General features: G+C 44.1%; 1 protein-coding gene across 2 annotated transcripts in view; it reads left to right on the top strand.

Moving 5' to 3' along the window:
* LOC144784686 (ATP-dependent translocase ABCB1-like) overlaps positions 1-23,567 on the top strand; it is a 1,804,387-nt gene that overhangs the window by 1,101,894 nt on the left and 678,926 nt on the right. The gene's annotated exons all lie outside the window — the stretch shown is intronic.

The raw sequence follows: 23,567 nt of genomic DNA, 5'->3' as shown, positions 1-23,567 counted from the left end.
AAGTCAAATTGAGGTCTAGTAAGTCAGACAGCGTTTATTTGTTTAAGTCCCCCTCGGGTGAAGCGGTTAGACAGGTTTCTGACATGTATGAGATAGACCCACATAGTGAGAGAGATAGACGAAACTTCAAGAAAATGAAATATTGTAAAGGTCTCCGAAGTAGATGCATCGTTACATTATTGTTTATGCTTATTCTGAGTCTTACGATCACATGTATAAGTTGTATGTTACACGTATTCTTTCCTCCTCTCGATTCACATGTACACCTTTCCTCTAATGATACTGTAGAGCACACATTTAGTGAACTACCCCCTCACGAGTTATCCTATCGACTTGCAATGCGCAACAATACTTTTATTCGTATGTTACACTATTCGCATCAGACCAGTAATGCCACTAATTGCTGGGTATGTGTTCGACTCCCCCCTTACCAGACTGTAAAGGGAGCTCTGCCACTCTTTCCCTATCCGTTTTCACACAATGGTTCGTGTGGAGCATGGTTTACATTAACGTCATCTTTAAACGATAAGTCCCTTCTGAATACAGTTATGAATGAAACCTGTTTCCCAGACAAGGACGGTCTTTCCCATAGGACAGGGTTAGATCTAGAAAATGAAGTATATGATCTAGGTAATTTTTCCTCTAACCTCATGGTTTTGAATGTTCAGTCCGAGACTAATTCAGACTTGCCTTCTATAACAGTTCTACCAGTAAAAGGCGAATTATGTGTTAGAAAGAATGGTTCAGTACACCTAGGACACAGTGATTGTACTACTGTGGTCGAGTACAGTGACAGTGGGAAGTCTACTTTCAAAGCTTCACGTCATTCCTATTTTATATGTGGTCAGACCGCTTATGTACGTTTGCCCCTAGATTGGGATGGAACATGTTACATTGCATTCCTACTGCCACCAGTTTTCCTAGCCCCATCCGATTATCACCGAAATACCCATCTAGTACACGTCAGACATAGAAGGGAGATTGAGTCCCCAATTGTCGATCAGACTGAAACTGCATTGGAACAGTATACGGATTTCAATAAAGGTTTCTTTTTCTTCATAGGTCCCGTCCAGAATAGTAAATTGATACGCAGGTTAACCAGAACCCTTGAAGCAGTAGTGAATGAGACTACTTCTGCCCTAGGTAACTTAACAGAAGAGCAGTCTGCTATGAGATTTGTTGTTCTTCAGAACCGCCTTGTTCTTGACGTCATACTGGCCGATAGGGGCGGAGCTTGTAGAGTCATCGGATCTAGTTGTTGCGTTTTCATTCCTAATAACGCACCGTCCGTGTATTCGGCAATAACTAGACTTCATAAAATAGCTCATCAGCTACACCAAAATCCAGGCACCTGGACTTGGTCCGGCTGGCTCTGGAGTGTAATATCTGGATGGAAAGTACTGTCATTCCTGGGAGTAGTAGTAATGATCATATTCAGTTGTTGTCTCTGTTTACAATGTGGCCCAGCGATTTGCGGCTTGTGCGCTACATCTTGTATTCCACGTCCAAAATCCCATTCCCAAATGAAAAAAGACGAGCAAATGATGCTGTATGAACAGATAGATGGTCTCATGAATATTGATGTGTAATATATATGCCTGATTAATATGCATTTCCTCTCCATGGCCGAATATAAAGAAGCATTTACAGTTGCGTCCAACGTTAGTATGTCAGTTATCCAGTCCTCCGTGAAAGCAACGTGAATTAGGCTTTCAGGCCTATGTTGCCAACGTATTTACATGGTGCACGTTAAATCATCGAGTTGCACCCGTTTCTAGGGCTCCACAGGGCCCGGACACGAGATCCAGGCCTCAAGCCTCCCGAATCACTCCGAGAGATGCAGCCCCGCCCGCATCCCTGACCCTTCCCTTACTTTCTGCCAAGCAACGCGGTGCCCGGCTCGGCCTGGCCTGCCTGCCAAGAATATGTTATGCCTACAGTTATCTGTTCAGCTCCCCGGCTTCACATTCCTAGCTAACGAACAGGATAAACATATTCGTCTACAGTCCAGTCTTTCTGTCTCTATGCAAGTGATTTACTGAATTAGTATCTATAGAAGATTCATAGCTCACGCAATACATAAAGAAATATATGCATACACTAGTTTTAGTGACAAGTAGCCTTTGCCCTGATGACTTTTAGAATCAAGCAACATGTACTCTAAACACAAGATATCAGATATGCTATAGGTACAGGTCGTTCTGACATCCCAGACTTCAGTCTCCTCTACTAGTGCCAGAAGTCAGCGCTCCCCAGCTCTCCCCAGTTACACGTCATGACTCGTTTTGCGCGCACCAGTAGGTTAAAGGTTCCAGCTGCCCATGAAGCCCCCTCCATGTGTCCACCCACTTATGACACTTCTGGGACGTCTACATCACCCACCTCCGTGCACGCCCTGTGCACGCCTTCTTTTCACGCCCATATGTTCTTATCTTCCCTTTTTCACTTGTTACGCCTACTGTATTCAATGCAACTGTACTGTTTTACTATATATATTGTATGATGTTAACGAAATATTGAGATTGTCCCTTCCTGAGCCTTAGTAGGTGATGGAACCCGATGTCCATTGGCTCGAGCCACTTAATTAAAGCCCGTATGACTCAGATACCACGGACTCTGCCTCCCATTTATTGAGCTATCCTTTTTCCTTTAATGCATAGAAAAATAGTACCGGTAATTTATTTATTTACCACAAACTGCTGCATGTGTTGATCATTAGCTATATGATTAACTACATGGGTTATTGATTGATTGCCCAAGTATTTGTATGGGAGTCTGAGTGTGTGTGTGGGTGGCTGGGAGGTATATGACTCTGTGCATAGATGTGTGAGCAGTTGATTCTCTAGATGTATGGATTCAAAAGTGCATGTGGAAACAGCTGTATGGGCGGTTGACTGTGTGCATGAGTGTATTGGTGAGTGAATGGATATCTCAGTGCTACATGTCAAAGTAAGTACATATGTAAAAAACAGTACATGTGAGAGTTGACATATATAAATAACTGTGCATAAGAGCCAGTGAATGTGTGAGTGGCTGTATGGATCATTGTGAACTTGTATCCAGGATTGTATAAGAGAGTAAATATGTGTTAGTATATGTTTGAATAAGTAAGGTGTGTATAACTGTATTGTTGAGAAAATGGAGGTGTGATTGATTCTTTGCATGACTGACTAGGTGTGTGTGTAACTTCATGGATGAGTGACAGTCTGTGAGTGTCTGTTTACACTGAGTGTATCTAAGGTTATATTAGAGTCTGAAGAGGTTCATCGTATTATCACATGAATGATGTCATCAGTGATGTGATCAGTAATGTCAAATGAGATGTCATCAGTGATGTCATCAGTGATGTCATTTGAGATGTCATCAGTGATGTCATCAGTGATGTCATTTGAGATGTCATCAGTGATGTCATCAGTGATGTCACTGACCATGTCATGAATGATGTAATATGTGACATGATCAGCAGTGGATTGCAGGTGCGCGATATATAGTTAATGCAACTAACTATATATGCGAATTTCAATGGTTTTGTGTGAGTAAAATAAGGTTTTGTAAATGCTAATTCCTAACTATATATGGTGTACAACCTATGGTTTTTTCAGTGAATTTTCAAGGTTTTGTCAATGCTAATTCCTAACTATATATGGTCTATAACCTATGGTTTTTTCAGTGAATATATTTATATATATATATATATATATATATATATATATATATATATATATATATATATATATATATATATACACATATATATATAGTGTAAGTACATTTTCTAAGTTTACCCCACATATAACTTCACCTTACATGCCTTTGCGTTGTAAAGGCATGCGTTGTAAAGTTATATGCGGGTTAAATTTTGCGGATTGATTGTACTGCGGAGTAATGGCTCCGCGTTGTAATTAATGCGGAGTCATGGTATGCGGGATTTTTGATTGCAGGATTTCAACACATATTCAAAGGAAGTCATAAAGAAAATGTCACAAACTGTTAAAATTACATATTTTCAAATCAAAACAGCCTTGAATCTCAAGTTCAATCCAATGCCAAATGTAGATTACAAAAGATACATTTTCATTCAAGAAAGACAGAAATTTTGTAAAACCATCAATGGATCAGTTGCAAGACTATATATGTTCATCACGTACTGTAAGTTCACTTAATTTAAGGATGAGGAAGCTATATGGCTCAGAGTTATTGATGGATGTCAGATTCATTCAGATGATGAACGCTGAGAGAGACTCTTAGCCTAGAGTGAATCCTCATGGCTGGCAGGGCTGAAGAACATGCTTATCAACAAGCTGCTGACATGGAAGCTGGAGGTGCCCACAATGGGTCAGTCATTAACATGAAAAGTAAGCCAAAGTACAAGGCAGAGGGACACAGGGGAATGTCCCCACAGAAGAAGAAATTGTGCTTCAGGTGTGGATTGTCATTTGCACACGAGAGTAAATGTGGCACCATTGGACAGATTTGCAATAGATGTGGAAAAGAGAATCATTTCGTGATGGTTTGCAAGGCAAAGGGAAAAGTAAGTGTGTTACAGCGCAAAGTCAAAATAGCCACCTGAACTTTTCAGAACCGATGTTTGGCGCACACCCACGAGTCAAAGCGACAAAGCCAGATGAGGCAAATAGACACCAAAGTTGATGGTAATCTAAATCATTGTCAAAAGTGCGTCATTAACACTATCAAGTGATAGTGAAGATGATGGTTGTGCAATGTTGATGTTCACTTCACAGAAATGTGCACATGATGGACCGGCCGCCTGAGAGGAAAAATACAAGACAAAGAAAAGTCAACATGAAAAAGCACAAAAATAATTTAAAATTTGTCTGATGATTACCCTAAAGGTAAATGGGTGTTCAATATCTTATATTACCAACAGTGGTATTTCGATAAACATTATGCCTGAGGAGAAATATAATTAACTATCTCCATTGACACTTCTTCTGCCATTGAGCACTAAGGTGGACTGCATTGACACCATTAAAATGCCAAGGTTTATTTGTACCCACAATGAAACACAAGAAAACAAAAGTGCAAGCGCCCATTCATGTACTTCAAGGTACAGCATCCAGCACCTGTTTACTCAGCTTCAGTACAGCTGCTGATATAGGACTGATGTCAATCAATTATAACATGAATGCTCATAATGAAATAGCAAGCCATTTTCTATCATTGCTTCATGAGTTGGGAAAACTCAAGACGCTGCAGAGCTTTTTCAAGACGTCATTCAACATGCCATACACCCTGTCATGAATGCTATAAATTATAGTGATGACATATTGTTTTTTGGAGCTAAGCAGAGAAGCATGACAAAGCTCTCATGCAAGTGTGTCGTTTGTTCCCCGATGCATGTTTTCACACAGATAAGGATGTTTGTCTTATTGCTCAAAGATACAGACAGGTTGTATTTAATCTAAAGGAAGCAGATGAAAAAGAACTTGAATCATTTCTCAAACATGATCTCATTGAGCATTCTACTGGTCTGACATCAAGGGTTTCTCCCATCATGGTGGTACCCAAAAGAAACAGTGAAGGAGCTCTACATATCTGTATATATATGCTTCAAGACAGCAAGGCAATTAAAAGAGAACAACATCCAGGTCTACACGTTGTCAACATGATAACAAAACTGAATGGTGTGAATGTCTTCTCTTACCTTGATTTGAATATGGGATATCACTAGTTAGAATTCGAGGAGAATTGCAGGTAAATTACACCTTTTTCTCCACATATTGGTTTGTTCCATTACAAAATAATAATTATCAGTGTGCCATCACCTGCGGCGTTTTTTGAAGACGTCTTTTAACATGTCATACACCCTGTCATGAATGCTTTCAGTTATAATGATGACATATAGATTTGTGGAGCTACCCAGAAGGAGCATGAGAAAGTTGTCATGCAGGTGTGATTTCTTGCAGATGTAGGTTTGACTTTGAATGCTGATATGTGTGAGTTCCATACGACAAAGCTAAAATTCTTTGGCCATATCTTTTCTGATGGGGGCATGACGCCCGATCCAGCTAAGGAGCAAGGGTTGTTAAGTGTCAGTCTCATCAAGATGTTTCCATGTTATGTTCATTCCTTGGCATATCCAGTTACTGCTCAAAATACATACAAGACTTTGCCACCATAAGCGCTTCATTAAGAGACGTAATGAAAAAGAATGTTTCATTTCATTAGTCAAGTGAATATGAGAAAAGACTATAGAAAACCAAACATGGTATCTAGAATGCTATAGAAATGACATGCTTTGATCCAAAGCTTCATACAGGGGTTGTTGACGCTAGCTTTGTTGGGTTAGGCACAATCCTTGCACAGCACAGCAGACAACCAAATGGCAAACGTTTGTCCCAAACTGAACATGCTTATTCACAATTCTAGAAGAAAAGTTTAGCATTGGTGTGGGCTTGTGAACATTTTCATGTTTTCTTACATTGAAAGCCTTTCATGCTTGTGACTGATCATCAAGCATTGTGGACAATCATTGACAATCCAAAGGCAAAGATGCCTGCTCACATTGAACATTGGGATCTAAGGTTGCAAGAGTATATGATCGTGCACTATCCAGGGAAAGATCACGACTCTGCTGACTATTTTTAAAGAGTGCCTTTGCAGTGCTCTGGTACCCCTACCAATATGGCTGAGGCATACATAAATTTCAGTGTGGGAACAAGCACACCTGCTGCTATTTCATTGGTTCAAATTGTCACTGCCACGAGTCAAGACAGTGACATATTGAAATTGAAAGACATATTACCCATCAGTACTGGAACCAGCACTCTTGATCTCTTTCCAGCAACAGTGAACATCAGAAGTTTCAAAATGTCAAAGATGAACTGTCCGTTACTCAAGAAGGCATTAAACGGAGAGCTTCAAGAATTGTTACTCTGGAGAGTCTTTGACAGCAGAAAATCGAAGTGGCCCATGAAGGACATTGTGGAATTGTTGAGACAAAATATGTGTTTTTCACATCTCAATAAGAGAGTTTAAAGAGAATTAAAGGGCTGTCATCTATGTAGCTGTCCTTCATAGAAAACCACTCAACACAACCTAAATATGTCGGTGTTGCCACAGCATGCATGGGAAAGAATTGCTGTAATCTTGTATGGCCCTCCTGACAATGGACTTGGCTTGATGCTGATTGTTGAGAAATACTCCTGTTTTCAATTGACAGAATATCTTTCATCGGTCCATGTGATTTTAAAATCTGACAACAGGCCACCTTTCAACAGTCTAGAATTCATAGATTTTCTCAGAAATCTCAACGTGAACCATCAGAAGAGCACATGTCTTGTGCGACGCCGGAACCACCGCCAAGCTCCAGAAGAGACTCCAGCGGATCCAGAACGCCTCAGCCAGACTCATCCTCGACATCCCCCGACGCAGCCACATCTCCGGACATCTGAGAGACCTGCACTGGCTCCCCGTCAACAAAAGAATCACCTTCCGTCTCCTCACCCACGCACACAAAGCCCTACACGACCAAGGCCCGAGCCACCTCAACAACCGCATCAACTTCTACGCTCCCAAACGCCACCTCCGATCAGCCAGTCACGCCCTCGCCGCCGTACCCCGCATCCGAAGATCGACAACAGGAGGAAGGTCCTTCTCCCACCTGGCCGCCAAGACCTGGAACTCCCTCCCGACCGACCTGCGCCTGACCCAAGACCACCTTTCCTTCAGGAAGAAGCTCAAGACCTGGCTGTTCGAGCAGTAGCAGCACCCCCCCCCCCAAGCGCCTTGAGACCCTCCGGGTAAGTAGTGCGCTATATAAATGTCCATGATTGATTGATTGATTGTGCGACAGGCCTATGGCATTTTCGAACGTTTCATAAGTACTTTGAAGAAAACTGTTCAACGTGCTAAATTGGAGAAACTTAACAGACTACTACCATGACATAACAATGACGACCTGATAATATAACAAAAACTAGCAACAGTAACTTCTTCTAAGCAATGGGGAGCTATTATTTAATTAAAAGTAAACCTACAAAATGCTCGAGTCAGGAGAAGTGGGCTCAGAGTTAGGAGTAGACAAGGTTTAACATTTCTGCAACACTGGGCCTGAATGATAATGGTGATGAATGACGTTATATCTAGGTCCCTTTTATGCGTGGGTGGATAAGTGGGGCTGGTATGGGGCACTGCTTAGGTAATAGAAGATCCTGCAGTGAGTTGGTGTTGTTTTCACCGCATCCGCCCCACCTTGTATGTGATCCATTTATTGTGTAAATCAAGTCACTTCAATAAATCACATAGCCCGGGGTAAGAGCGTTCGGGGTTTGATGAATGGATGGAAACGGGATTTGGGGAAAGGAGTGACAAAGACAAACAGTACACAACAACAATATTCATCAGAGCGACGATGAGCAGCACATCATAATCAATCTAGTGTGGAAGGAAATTGAGAAATTAGTATGCCACGGTTCAGTTCAATCCATGGCAACATTCCTTCATCCACAGAGACCCAAGTTATGCATGCAAGTTATTCAATGTTCTGTCATCTAGGTTTCAAAAATAAATTTTCTTGCCATTGGTGCATCTTCCCATACCAATACACCAATGAGTTCTGTCCACATAGACGTCTTTTCAGTCACCCAGATAGCCCTGGAACATACTCTGAATGGTCACTGGGGCTGCCACTTGCTTGAACTCTTCTGCCTTCACCTTTGTACTGGACTTGGGGCCAGATGTACAATTATTTTTGAGGATGTAAACAGGAAATAGTCCCATTTGCCGCTGAAAAATAGGTCTTCCCTATGTACAAACCCAACTTTGCAAGTCGGTAGCCTATCACTGACTCGCAAAATAGGGTTTGTGACTTGCTAGTAGGAAGGGGCATGCCAAGGGCGTCCCTTCCTAATAGCGAGTCATATTTTGATGTACGAATGTTTTGCGACTGCAATTGTGGTCACAAAAAACACTTAGTTTAGCACCCATTTCAAAAGGGTGGAAAGCCACTCATAAATAGGAAAGCCTTCCCCTTTGTGACTGGCAGTGGAAATATTTTTAAGAGCAGGCAGTGGTCCCATGGACCACTGCCTACTCGTAAAAAATGAAACCAAAACATTTACTTTTTCTTTTTTAAATGCAACCCATTTTTTCTTAAGGAAAACAGGCTGCAATAAAAAAAAATGCTTTATTTAAAAAGCAGACTGAATGTTAGTTCAGCCCAAAGAAAATGGGGTGAATCCCCCTGGGCACAATCAATGCCCTATGAAGGGGTGTAGAACAGATTCTGATATCTGGTAGTAAAGACACGTAATCACAGTTTATGTTCCAAAAAAGTAGTATTTTAAGATGAAGATGAACTTAAATTCATTCCATGATGCTTCAATATCAATGAGATTCACAATGCCATGTGCGACATGTAATTGCCTTATATTCAAGAAACAATCCAATGCATTTCGGACACTGCATCCTTTATCAGAGAAAACTCTATAATTAAACAGAAAAATGCAATGAGGAAACCATCCAGTCGCTAAAAACAATGCATTTATATTTATGCTCCCGATCGGAGAGCGATACCACGGGAGCACGTCAAACAGCACAAATTCTTTCAAATCCCAGTGCAACATTGAGGCTGTGCACATGCAAAAACCATTTTGATTATTTAAAAAGCAGTCACAGACGTGGGGGTCTGCTGACCCCATCAGGCCATCATCCCTGGGGGTGCTAGCCATTCCCAATCGAGTCACAGATTGCACCTGCCTCATGAGTATTAATGAGGCAGGCAATTTGTGACCCCCGTTAGGAATCACAAATAGTGTCTGAGATACTGATGTAAATTCCATTTTGCAAGTCGCAAATTGCGAGTCGTAAAACAATGCAATGTGCGACTCGCAAATTGGAAGTGTCATACATCTGGCCCTCACTTCCTGCAAATTGACCAAACCCAATGCAGAGGTTCTCGCCAATTGTTGTATTTCTGTTGTTGTTGTTCTTGCTGCCAGTGTTATTGTTGCTGCTGTGAGACAACAGTAATGCCCTCTTTGGAAGTTGAAGGCAACACCCCAGAACTTGTGCCCGGGGTGGGACTCTGATTTCCAGTATTTCTCCAATCCCTGTCTCAGACTCAGTGAACAATCGATATTTTCTCTTCTTAAACATCCCTTTTTAAAAAGGAATGAAAGTGGGCAGTATATGTTTGTACCGCAAATCAAGTATTGTGGCACAGATGTACTCTTTGGATGACACAACGTCTCCTTGCAGCCTTGTGTTCTCAGCCAAGCAAAGGTTTAAGATTTGAACCAAATTTTGCTCATCTCCATTCACACCTGCAAAGCTTTCAGCCACCATTTGGAACTGGTCCTCTAGGTTGGCCCATCATACTAACCTCCCTGCTGACCCCATTTGTCCATCACAATGGGCGAATTTTCACAGTTGCATTCCCTTCTCTTTGAATTACATACTCATTGATGGATTTGTACTGCTCAAACAGCTGTTGCAAAATGCAATAGGTTGAGTTCCAAAGTGTTGGCACCTCCTGTAGTAGGGCTTTAACTGGTACTCTATTAGCATGCTGAATGACCCTCCCTGCCTCCAGCTCCTGAAAGAATTACTGAAATGAGTGCAGATTCTTCTGCAGATGGTCAGTGAATTGCTGACTAGGTCTTCTTTTTTGGTAAGGTCCTGCACCATGCGGTTGATACAATGCGCCAAACACAGGAGCCTTAAATATCAACCATCTGACATGGCCTTAACTAGATTAGTCAAGCACAAGGAGATGTTGGGCAGAGTGCTGAAACTTTTCACTCACCCTAGTCACAGGTCTGGGTTGAATCCATCATCGTTTGATAGCTCACTTTGCCACCCTAGTTCAGATCCAGCCATATAAAAATCAGTCTTGACCCTGTTCTTTGCCTGAACTGCCAAGCCAGGTCTTCCCTGAACCAGAAACAAGCATCCTGGGATCAGTATCGAGGTAACACCCCTCATCAGGCAGGCTTGCTTCAATCCAGTGGCAAAGAGAGCAAGGGACCCACAACTGTGCATACCCTGCCAACTTAGGACAAACAAAGCAAATACAAGGAGATGATGAACGGAGCGCTGAAACTTTTCAGACACCCACCCCCAATCACAGATCTGGGTTGACTCCATCATTGTGTTTTAGTTCACTTCACCACCCCAGTTCAGACCAAGCCATATGCAAATCAGTCTTGACCCTGTTCCTTATGGGAACAGTCCATTTTGAACTGTCAAGCCAGGTCTTCCCTGGACTGGAAACATGCATCCTGGGACCAGTTTTGTGGTAACACCCCTCACCAGCCAGGCTAGCTTGAATCCAGTGGCAAAGAGAGCAAGGGACCCATGTCTGGGCATACCGTGCCAACTTAGGGCGAACAAAGAAAACACGAGGAGATAATGGACCGAGTGCTGAAACTTTTCAGACACTCACCCCAGTCACAGATCTGGGTTATATCCATCATTGTTTTTAGCTCCCTTTGCCACTTTAGTTCATACCCAGCCATATGCAAATCAGCCTTTAATCTGTTCCTTGTGAGAACAGTCCAGCCCAAACTGCCAAGCCAGGCCTTCCCTAGACCAGAAACAAGCATCCTAAGACCAGTTTCAGGGTAACACCCCTCATCAGCCAGACTATCTTGAATCCAGTGGCAAAGAGAGAAAGGGACCCAGGTCTGGGCATACTCTGCCAACTTAGGCCAAACAAAGCAAACACAAGGAGGTGGACGGCGCACTGAATTTTTTCAAACACTCACCCCCAGTCAGAGATCTGGGTTGAATCCATCATTGTTTTTTATCTCACATCGCCACCCCAGTTCAGACCTAGACATATGCAAATCAGTCTTGACTCTGTTCCTTGTGGAAACAGTCCAGCCCGAACTGCCAAGCCTGGCCTTCCCTGAACCGGGAACAAGCATCCTGGGACCGGTTTCCGGGTATGTCACCACTCATCAGCCAGGCTACCTTGAATCCAATGGCACAGTGTGAAAGGGACCAACGTCTTAACATACCTATCCCACTTAGGGTGAAAAGTGTAACTGCAACAAATGATGGATGCAATTTTACACTTTTAGCCTTAAGTGGGATGCTTGTTTCCGGTCCAAGGAGGACCTGGCTTGGCAGTTCGGGCTGGACTGTTCCCATGAGGAATAGGGTCAAGACTGATTTGCATGTGGCTGGGTCCACACTGGGGTGGCGTAGTTGAATAAGAATGATGGATTTAACCCAGATCTGTTTAAATCATTCAGCATTCTGTCCATCATTTGTTGCACTTAACTAGATTATTGTCATTATCCATTGCAACAAATTCAGTTCTGAGACCTCTGGGTATGTTGAAGTCTGCTAAGATGTTTGCAGAAGTATGGGATTTCTCCATGGCGAACATAGCTACTGTTGCATGCCGCCAAACACCGTTAAAATTTGCTCCAGCACCAAGACCTCAAGATACCTGTTGTGTAGCCCCCACAAAAAAGATCCAGTGTGCAGTGATACATGTGAAATTAGTGGCATGACAACTGTTCCAAATATCTATCATCGGGTGTCTACTGTGAACAACACTCTGCTGCAAAGCTTGTCTACCCAATTGCAGCACATTGTGATGGAGCAGTGGAGCAGTAACACTGGCAAAATATGTCTGGCTGGGAATCTTTCATTTCAGGCAGATGGCTGCCACAAATTCTAAAAATTCCACTCCTTCCACTAAAGAACTAGGGAGGAGGTCCAGCGCTAAGTTTTCAGCCAGCTTCCCCTTGTACATATGTGCTGTTAGGTGGTTGTGTTAATAGGGCACCTCCTGCTTAAACATACCCGTAACGGGAGCCTGGACTTTTTTCTTTTGTGGTGCCACTGACCCAGATGACTTTGGGACAATCCAGGAGGTGGTAGACTCAATATGTGTCTTGGGTCAGTCACTGAATACTGTTGCTGTGGTGTCTCCACCTGACTCTTGTGCCATTGCGAGGTTCCTGTGGCGGGTGATACTGGCACAGTGCTGGGTATAGGGCTGCTTTGCGTAAAGAGCATTTCAGCCTCTTGTTCTTCATCACCTTCACCCCCTCCGTGATCAGAGCTTATTCCCCTCTCTCATCACCAACACCACCTGAAGATCTTTTTTTTAAGTGCACCTCCCACCGGATTACTTGGTGTTTTTATATGGGTTGTTTGGCCTCTGACACCATAGAGTGAACCATACTTCCCCTGACATGCACTTGTCTGGTAAATGGAACAGATTGCAATGTTATCCTCCTGCTTGCTAATCATAAGGAAGTTCAAAACTGGGGAGGTGAACTTTTTCAGTGGGCCACTAGTGCCACTGCAAAGGCCCGAAGAACTAGAGGTAGGCAGATGTGTTGACGATTGGCTGTCTGCAGAGTGTACTTCTACTGAGTTAGTGGTGGATGCAGGCCTTTGCAGGAGCAGTACAAATATGAGAGCTGGCGCTGGTTGTGGTAGTGCCACATCCCTCGGAGCAGGTTGAATAGGTGGAGTAGTATTGATCTCCTCTGGACCAGCCTCCATGACAATGACTGGCTTGTCATCCGTATCCCCTCCCATAATTGTAAGGCTTTCAGGAACATTTCTTTTCCTGAGCCTCCCCTGGCATCTCTCAGACTCATCTGGAGACTAATCCATGTCCAGATCATCAGAAGGGGGGCTTGGAGAAGATGGTGGCTTACCCTTCCTTTTTCTTGATGTAGATCTGGAAGCCAGTGGTTCTAAAAGAGGCAATGCTCAGCAAGAAGCACAAAGTCAACATCCTGTTCTGCGCCTACTTCTGGAAGATTTACTATTACTGACTTCTGCTATAAACCACCGTTATCAGTTTTCTGCAATGAATGGGTACTACTTAGCGAAAGAGACAAATCAAATTCAATGTCACTGCTCATTGGCTTCACCATGAGTATTGTTGCTGCCTCGCTGATAGTCATGGCCTTAGGTTGAGGTGGTGCCTTTGGTGTGGGAGTGCTGCTCCCAGCTTGCTCCTTGGAGGCCAAATGCAGAAGGCAACATTTTGTGGGAAAAGGTTCCGGTCAGTATGCCAGTGGTGGAAAGCTTCTTCTCATTGACCACTTTCTCTGCAACATCTTTCTTTGGGGCCATCTTGAAATTGTAATTTGGAAATGACACTTAGCTGCACAAGCGGAAGAGATTTGAGGACTCACATCACGTGTTGTGTGGTCATGTTTGTACAGGCCTTTTGTCTGGCAGTACTCTGGGTGATGTCTCTGCCCACCTAAAAGCAAATAAGAAAGAAAAACATTTAGTGAAACATGGCATTGTCGCAGTTTGAATCCAGTAGAGACAAAGACAATATAATTTATGGTGGTTACTTAAGTTATTATCCTAAATAATTATCAACATTAGTGTATCCATTCCAAAGTCAAACCACACCACCATAACATCACCATAACATACATATTTCATTTCCAATCAGGGTATCAACAGCATACAGATGTAATTGTTTGCTTTATGTGCATCTAAGCCAGGGAGGCATCTGTGGCAGTCAGGGAGGTGACGGGGACAATAGAATAATCCTTAAAAATGAATGCTGGTTTGCACCTATTAATAACAAAACAGGGCTGGCTCTGATCAGCAAGGCTGAGCCTAATGAATGCAACAACAAAGGAGGAATGCCAGTGCTGATATATTCTTTTCCAAGTATTTACTTTCACCAAAGTACAGACATCAGTTCAATACCTGGGTTTATTGCTATTTAAATAGCTATTTATTCACAATGATTTGAACATCGGACATTTTATCTATTTCAATACATCTTTACAGATTGTATTCTTCACAGACAATAACTTGGAACACAAAACAATAAAAGAATGTCATTTCAACCATCTCCACGCTCAACAAGCATATCACATTCACACCACTCTCACTCGAACAATGGTAAAATACATAGGGCCAACCAAAATGAATTGCAAAATGGTTGTAGAGGATAATGCAAACAACAAATACACCACTACTGATTTAGCTTTCAGTTGTCAGAACATATAATAAACAATCAATGGGTGTATAAGCACAAGACCGGGTGACATATAATTAAGGCACCAGGATGGCAAAGGTTGACCCTACAAGGTCTCCGCGTTTCGAATCCTCACTACTCACGGGATTCTCTTCAGGACCTTAGCACGCTCTACAAAGGAGACACAAAGTGAAGACCAAATCTAAGTTTCTAATAGAGTGGTTGTAAGAACCTCAAATCACTCCTAAGCACTACTACACCAAAAATTCAAAATCAGCTTACCCAACAGTGGAGCAGACGGAGAGTTATCTAAAAGTCAGAAAAGAAAACAAAACCACACACAAGGAAAAAGAGAAGAAAGAGTAGATAAGATATTAGTGCCACTCCTAAAAACCTGATATCTGTTCTCAATGCCAATATAGACTTGTTGGTTACCTTTAGCGAGAATTCCAGAGTGTTCTTTCATTAAGGGCAGTCTTCAACAACAATGTACGGCCAGCAGGGGTAACCCTAATGAATAGCGTGTATATAGTTTTAATATTCGCGTTCCAATGGTTAGACACCAGACGAATACAATCACATGAATGCATGCGAGCATGCATAAATCAATACTATCGAGCTATGCTTACCGGGCAGAGGTCGTACTTCAAACCCGGAAGTAGATTCAATCAAATAGGTTTTCATCAGGCGGCGTCCGGACGAATTATAACACGCCGAGTTTCTAAAAAAATGACCAGGATGGACAGTATAAGACTCAGTTTAAGGCAAACTTGGGGCAGATATGGAAAGCGCAATCACTACTCCCGGGGGGCAAGCACTCACCGGTAGCGAGCCGCGTCTGAGCTTCCACATAATGGTGATGCTAGCCCCCCTTTCCCTCCCTTTTCAGAATCTAGAGAGCTCGAATATGCTGAAGCAGTCTCGTTCTTCCACGCGATCTTTTCGCGCTGGAGAAACTACATTTCCCAGCAGGCTTAGAGCCACGCATGCGTCTTCATCCGCCTGATGGCCATTGACAAAGTGTTTACCTTGGGAAACAGACGCGGCTCGCTACCGGTGAGTGTTTGCCCCCCGGGAGTAGTGATTGCGCTTTCCATATCTGCCCCAAGTTTGCCTTAAACTGAGTCTTATACTGTCCATCCTGGTCATTTTTTTAGAAACTCGGCGTGTTATAATTCGTCCCGACGCCGCCTGATGAAAACCTATTTGATTGAATCTACTTCCGGGTTTGAAGTACGACCTCTGCCCGGTAAGCATATCTCGATAGTATTGATTTATGCATGCTCGCATGCATTCATGTGATTGTATTCGTCTGGTGTCTAACCATTGGAACGCGAATATTAAAACTATATACACGCTATTCATTAGGGTTACCCCTGCTGGCCGTACATTGTTGTTGAAGACTGCCCTTAATGAAAGAACACTCTGGAATTCTCGCTAAAGGTAACCAACAAGTCTATATTGGCATTGAGAACAGATATCAGGTTTTTAGGAGTGGCACTAATATCTTATCTACTCTTTCTTCTCTTTTTCCTTGTGTGTGGTTTTGTTTTCTTTTCTGACTTTTAGATAACTCTCCGTCTGCTCCACTGTTGGGTAAGCTGATTTTGAATTTTTGGTGTAGTAGTGCTTAGGAGTGATTTGAGGTTCTTACAACCACTCTATTAGAAACTTAGATTTGGTCTTCACTTTGTGTCTCCTTTGTAGAGCGTGCTAAGGTCCTGAAGAGAATCCCGTGAGTAGTGAGGATTCGAAACGCGTAGACCTTGTAGGGTCAACCTTTGCCATCCTGGTGCCTTAATTATATGTCACCCGGTCTTGTGCTTATACACCCATTGATTGTTTATTATATGTTCTGACAACTGAAAGCTAAATCAGTAGTGGCGTATTTGTTGTTTGCATTATCCTCTACAACCATTTTGCAATTCATTTTGGTTGGCCCTATGTATTTTACCATTGTTCGAGTGAGAGTGGTGTGAATGTGATATGCTTGTTGAGCGTGGAGATGGTTGAAATGACATTCTTTTATTGTTTTGTGTTCCAAGTTATTGTCTGTGAAGAATACAATCTGTAAAGATGTATTGAAATAGATAAAATGTCCGATGTTCAAATCATTGTGAATAAATAGCTATTTAAATAGCAATAAACCCAGGTATTGAACTGATGTCTGTACTTTGGTGAAAGTAAATACTTGGAAAAGAATATATCAGCACTGGCATTCCTCCTTTGTTGTTGCGGTTTGCACCTATGGCAGGAAAGGGGGGCATTTTTTTTATTAAAAAAAATGTTTAAACAAATGATAAGTTAAAATAAACATTTTTTAAATGAACATTGGTGTAATAGGGGACTATGAGAAACCCATTGAGAGGCAAGAAGGTGCAGGTGAAAAATGCAAAAGAATGCATATAATATAACTCAATGTTCATTATGTACATAATATACATAAATAATACAATGGTCATCAAACAATATTAAACTGACATGAGAGAACAGTAAAATAAAACTAAACTAAAAGGCACAGCCCTCTCCCATCATTCTCCCTAAAAAATGGCTTTTAATGAAATCTGTAAAAAAGTCAACCAAGGGTCGGTGCACAGAATGTACGCCAGCCACATGGTCAGCCAACAACAGCAAGCAAGGAGTCATGGCCTGTGGCCACAATAAAGAACACACATAGGACTATGGCAAAAGCACACTGGCTGGCTACACGAAATGGCCACTGGCCACAAGGTCAAACAACAGCCAGCAAGGAGGCATTGCCACAACAAAGAACACATGCAGGCCTATGGCAAAAGCACTCTGGCTGACTGCACAACATGGCTGCTGGCCACAGGCTCAACCAACAATAGCAAGCAAGGAGGCATGGCCACAATAAGGAACACATAAAGGCCTATTGCCAACGCACACTGGACGGCTCCACAAAATGGCCACAGGCCACAAGGTCAAACAACAACAATCAGCAAGTAGGAATGGCCACAACATAGAACAAATGAAGCCTATGGTAAAGCACACTGGCTGGCTACACAAAATGGTCACTGGCCACATGGTCCGACAACAACAGCAATAAAGGAGGCATGGCCCTGACAAGGAACACATGAAGGCCTATGGTCAAAGCACACTGGCTGGTTACACAAAATAGCCACCGGCCACGTGGTTAAATAACAAACAAGGATACATGGCCACAAAAAACAACACAGGCAGGCCTATGGCAAAACACACTGGCTAGCTACACAAAATGGTTGCATGCCATATGGTCAAACATCAAGAAAGAAGACCTGGAAAACAAATAGCACATGCAGGCCTATGGACACCAACTGCACAAAATGGCCCCAGGCCACGTAGCATGGAGAACAAAGACAAATGGTGCCCTATGGCAAGCACACTCACTGCCCAGGCAGAAGATGCACACTGGTTACACTGAAGAAAACACTACCAAAAATTCAGCAATGCCAAAAACAAAAATTAACTGAACTATACAAAGTTTACAACAAAACACATCCTCACAAGGCATCAAATATTACCCTACTTGTATAATTTCTGCTGAACAAAATGTGAAATACCCCCCAACACACCCTCATTTTCAAATAAATCCAATGCCATCCCTGCCCCATGACTAATACTGGTCCTATTGCCAGATTGTCCATTGGCATACTAGGCCATATAGAAAAATAAATGCCTATATTGCAAATTAATTAACAAACGTGGAGAAAATGTACTGAACTGTGCAACATTTTTCCTTTAAAAAAGATTTAAAATTAAATGCTAAAAAATAACCAGACTCGTATGGCAACTACAGGTCACCCACCACAATAAATTTAAAAAATCGAATAAAAGCACTAATAAAAAATTGATGCATGCCCTCTATTAAACAAGCACACCCTTATACAACAGTTTGGAAATTACCTGTGATATCACAAAAACAAGATCCTTGGTTCAATGGTACATATGCAGCAGACAAAGACAGTGATCCTTCCAGTTCCAACTCCAAGTGAAAAGTGACCAGGAGATGGATAAAGCACTGATAGGAGCCTGCTGGACAGAAACAGAAAGTTGGAGTCTCTCGCGCACTTCACTCTTGTTGAAAAAAGTAGAATAGAGAAAGAGTTCTAGCACTAAAAACCTTGAATGGTCCTTTGGAGGAGAATATTAACTTGAAATGTTTTTTTTGAGTAGTTTTACTTTCTTCTCGAGCTGAGAAACTGATCGAGGTGCAGACGCGGATGCTCATGCTAGCCAGCGCCATGAAAAAGGCACTGCTATGGCCACAAAATCACGCGCATGCTCGCTAGCAGCTGGTAAGTCATTTGGCGCTTGCCAGCGCATGCCAAAACAAGTCTTGCGCACCACCGAAAAGAAAATTCCACCATTTGCCGGATGGCAGAATTTACAGGTAAATCTCACATTACAAATGGAATGTGAAGCTCCTGAATACCTCCACCTTCTTGAGCAGCGTGAATGTCTCTACCCAAGTCCAATAATAACCTAGCCCAGATGGGTATGGGGAAGGAACCATGGGCCATCGTTTCACTAGATACCAATACGGCTTTTGATTCAGTGGAGTGGCCATTTTGATTCTCAGTACTGGCAAAGATGGGGCTCAGTACCCAACATATCAGGTGGGTAAAACTGCTGTACAGGTGGCCACAAGATAGACTGAAGCTCAACATTTGTCTCTCCAGAGAGTTTTGTAATGAGAGTGGGATCAGACAGGGATTCCCCCTGTCACTAATGCTGTTTGCAATGGCAGTGGAAGCATTGGCGTGGTTAAGGGTAGATACCCAGATCAGGGAGTGGACAGGATACTCTGGCTAAGAGGAGAGAATATCGCTGTACGCAGATGATATCTTGTTATGGCTGACCAACATGGATCAATCGCTTGTCCGACTGCTTGACTTCCAGATATATAGTGAATTCTCCAGCCTACGATTAATTGGGAGAAATCCCTGCTATTCCTTCTGGGGGATGGGTGCAGAAGGGAGGCTTGCTATTGCCTCCATGGGTAGAACCCTATAAATTCAAATTTCTGGGCATTTGGATCACTAGAGAGGCTGCATCCCACTACAAGGAAAACCTGCTGCACTGGTTCAAGGGGCTGGAAAGCATTGGAGCGCATTGCAGCTGTTTCTATTGAGTAAAGCAGCAATGTTTAAATTGATTGCACTTCCAAGGCGGCTTTATAATCTGCAGAATAGCCCATATAGTATCCTAGAGGCCTTTTTGGCTCAGGGAGATGCTCTTATGAGAGCATTCCTTTAGCTAGGGGATTAACCCCGAATGGTAACATAGGTCCTTTAGTGCTCCAAATATGATGGGCACGTAGTGGTCCTGAACATCAGGAAGTTTTATGAGGCAGACCAGGTTAGCATTGTAAATGACTGGGCATACGCAGCTTAGGAGGATCCGGCCTTCCAGGCGGACAGATCCAGGGCTTTATCCACATATTGTATGGAGGGAGGCTGAGTCACTCGGCGAGTCTGGCAATGGGGATGGTCCTAGCAATAAGGCGCAGCTTGCAAAGAGAGATGCAGTAGAAAAAGAGGCTTACTTCCCAGTCTTTATGTGATTCACTCAACACCTATTTTAGCAATAAAATCAAGATCATAAAAATGAGCTTCCCTACCAGCTCTCTATCAAACAAGAACAACCCTGATGACATAAATTCGACCACCTTATGTTCATTTCCTGAAATCACTGATGACTGCCTTAAGGATCTATTGATGAAAGAAAAACCAGGCTCACCTAACTATCTTTGTTCCCCAAAAACCTTACGTCGGTCGTTCCAGCATCTAGGACCCAGTGCTCTTCCGACTTAACCTCTCCCTCTACTCAGGAAAAAGTACTTAGCATATGTAGATAAGCAATAGTAGCCCCTCTCTAGAAAAAACAAGGTGAAGGCGCTTCTTATCTTGAAAATTAACTGCCCAATATCCCTTCTGCCCTATCTAGCAAAAGTGCTACAAGTGCATATAGCATGTAACCTCTGCACATCCATAGGAGAGTCTGAATTTTTAGACACATGTCAGGCTGGCTTCTGCCCAGCCCACTCCACAGAAGCAGTCATTGTCTCTGTGATGGACGATATGTGAAAAAAAGCGACAACTGCAACACCCAGGCACTGGTGCTACTCGATCTATCAGCGGCCTTTCACGCGGTGGACCATTGCATCTTGGAGCACTGTACCGAGGCCGCTGGGATGAGGGGCCCAGTGCTAGACTGAATTACCTCCTATCTAAAAAAGAAATTCTCAGTTGGTCTGCTTAGTTTAATTTACTTCTTCACATGTCCAGTTACACTGCTGAGTCGCCCAGGGATCTCCCCACCTTAACAATATCTACACCCGCCCACTGGTCTACACTCTAAAGAAAATGCATGGCATCACCTACAGCTATGCAGATGATATGCAATTACACTTTAGGCTGGACAAAACCCCTGAATCCAAGATACACTTCCAATCCACCATGCTATTCATCCATGACTGGATGAACAGCAATCACTTGACACTGAATGCAGAAAAAACGGAGGTCATCATTATTAAAAACAATTTTAAATACTGGACTGACTCACTTTGGCCTCCTGAATTTTGAGTGGTGCTCATTCCGAAAAAAAGCAGTAAAATGTCTTGGAGCAGGGCCATTTCTAGGTGTTTTGTCACCCTAGGCAAGAATTGAAAAATGCTGCCCCCTCCCTCTTATTTTATTTGCAATTTGAACCAGTGTGTCTGTTAGTGTGTCATTGTGTTTGTGCACGTGTGGGTTTTGGTGCCTGGAAAAGAGTTTGTGTATGTGTGGGGGGTGCGCACGTTTGTGGGTGTGTCTGCGTGAATGTGTTGTTAGGTGTCTACAGAAAGGGTGTGTGCGTGTGGTTTGCTTAGGTGTGTCTGTGGGGAGTCATGTCAATCAATCAATCAATCAATCAATCATGCCATTTGTATAGCGCACTACTCACCCGGGAGGGTCTCAAGGCGCTTGGGGGAGGGGTAAGCTACTGCTCGAACAGCCAGGTCTTGAGTTGTTTCCTGAAGGCGAGATGGTCCTGGGTCAGCCGAAGGTGGATGGGGAGGGAGTTCCAAGTCTTGGCAGCCAGGTAAGAGAAGGATCTTCCTCCGGCGGTGGCTCTTCGGATGCGTGGTACGGCTGCGAGGGCGAGGCTGGTGGACCGTAGCTGGCGGGTGGGCGTGTAGAAGGTCAGGCGGTCGTTGAGGTACTTGGGGCCCAGGTCGTGGAGAGACTTGTGTGCGTGGGTGAGGAGCCGGAACGTGATCCTCTTGTCGACGGGGAGCCAGTGCAGGTTCCTCAGGTGGCTGGAGATGTGGCTGCGTCGGGGGACATCCAGGATGAGTCGGGCGGAGACGTTCTGGATGCGCTGGAGTCTTTTCTGTAGCTTGGCTATGGTTCCGGCATAGAGGGCGTTTCCGTAGTCCAGTCGGCTGGTGACGAGTGCCTGGGTGACAGTCTTCCTGGTCTCGGTCGGGATCCAGCGGAAGATCTTGCGAAGCATACGCAGGGTGTTGAAGCACGATGAGGAGACGGCGTTGACTTGTCTGGTCATCGAGAGGGAGGGGTCCGGGATGAAGCCCAGGTTGCGTGCGTGGTTGGTTGGCTTGGGTGCGGAGCCCAGGGCTGGGGGCCACCAGGAGTCGTCCCAGGCGGAGGGTGAAGATCCCAGGATGAGGACTTCCGTCTTGTCCGAGTTCAGTTTCAGGCGGCTGTCCTTCATCCACTCGGCGACGTCTTTCATCCCTTCGTGTAGGCAGGTTCTGGCGGTGTCGGGGTCTCTGGTGAGGGAGAGGATCAGCTGGGTGTCGTCGGCGTAAGAGATGATGTTGAGGTTGTGCTGGCGTGCGATGGCTGCGAGAGGTTTCATGTAGATGTTGAAGAGGGTTGGGCTGAGTGAAGATCCTTGCGGGACGCTGCAGATGACTTCGGTGGCCTCGGAGCGAAACGGGGGGAGGCGGACTCTTTGTGTTCTTCCGGCGAGGAACGAGATGATCCACTCCAGTGCCTTCTCTTGGATACCGATGTTGCTGAGGCGCTGGACTAGGGTGCAGTGGCAGACCGTGTCGAACGCAGCGGAGAGGTCCAGGAGGATGAGGGCCACTGTTTCCCCCTTGTCGAGCAGGGTCCGGATGTCGTCGGTGGCTGCGATGAGGGCGGTCTCGGTGCTGTGGTTGGCTCTGAAGCCGGACTGCGAGGGGTCGAGGGATCCGTTCGTCTCGATGACTTTAGCAGGAAAAGGGAGGAGCGAGATGGGGCGGAAGTTTTTGAGATCGTGGGGTCCGCTGTAGGTTTCTTCAGGAGGGAGCTGATCTCGGCGTGCTTCCAGCTCTCCGGGAAGGTGGCGGTGTTGAAGGAGGCGTTGATGATGTTCCGGAGTTGGGGTGCGATGGTGGAGTCGGCCTTGTTGAGGATGTGGTGTGGGCAGGGGTCGGTCAGTGATCCGGAGTGGATGGTGTTTATCGTGCGGGCTGTGTCTTCGGTGGTCACCGTGGTCCAGGTGCGAAGGGTGGCGGTGGGGGGCGTTGGTTCGACGGTTGGGTGCGTGGGTGGGGCGCCGAAGCTGTTGTGGATGTCGGCGATCTTGCGGTGGAAGAACGAGGCGAGGGAGTCGCAGAGGTCTTGTGACG

The sequence above is a fragment of the Lissotriton helveticus genome, chromosome 10, assembly GCF_964261635.1.
Source record: "Lissotriton helveticus chromosome 10, aLisHel1.1, whole genome shotgun sequence".
NCBI classification, from domain to species: domain Eukaryota; kingdom Metazoa; phylum Chordata; class Amphibia; order Caudata; family Salamandridae; genus Lissotriton; species Lissotriton helveticus.
This window is presented reverse-complemented; position numbering and strand designations above follow the sequence as displayed.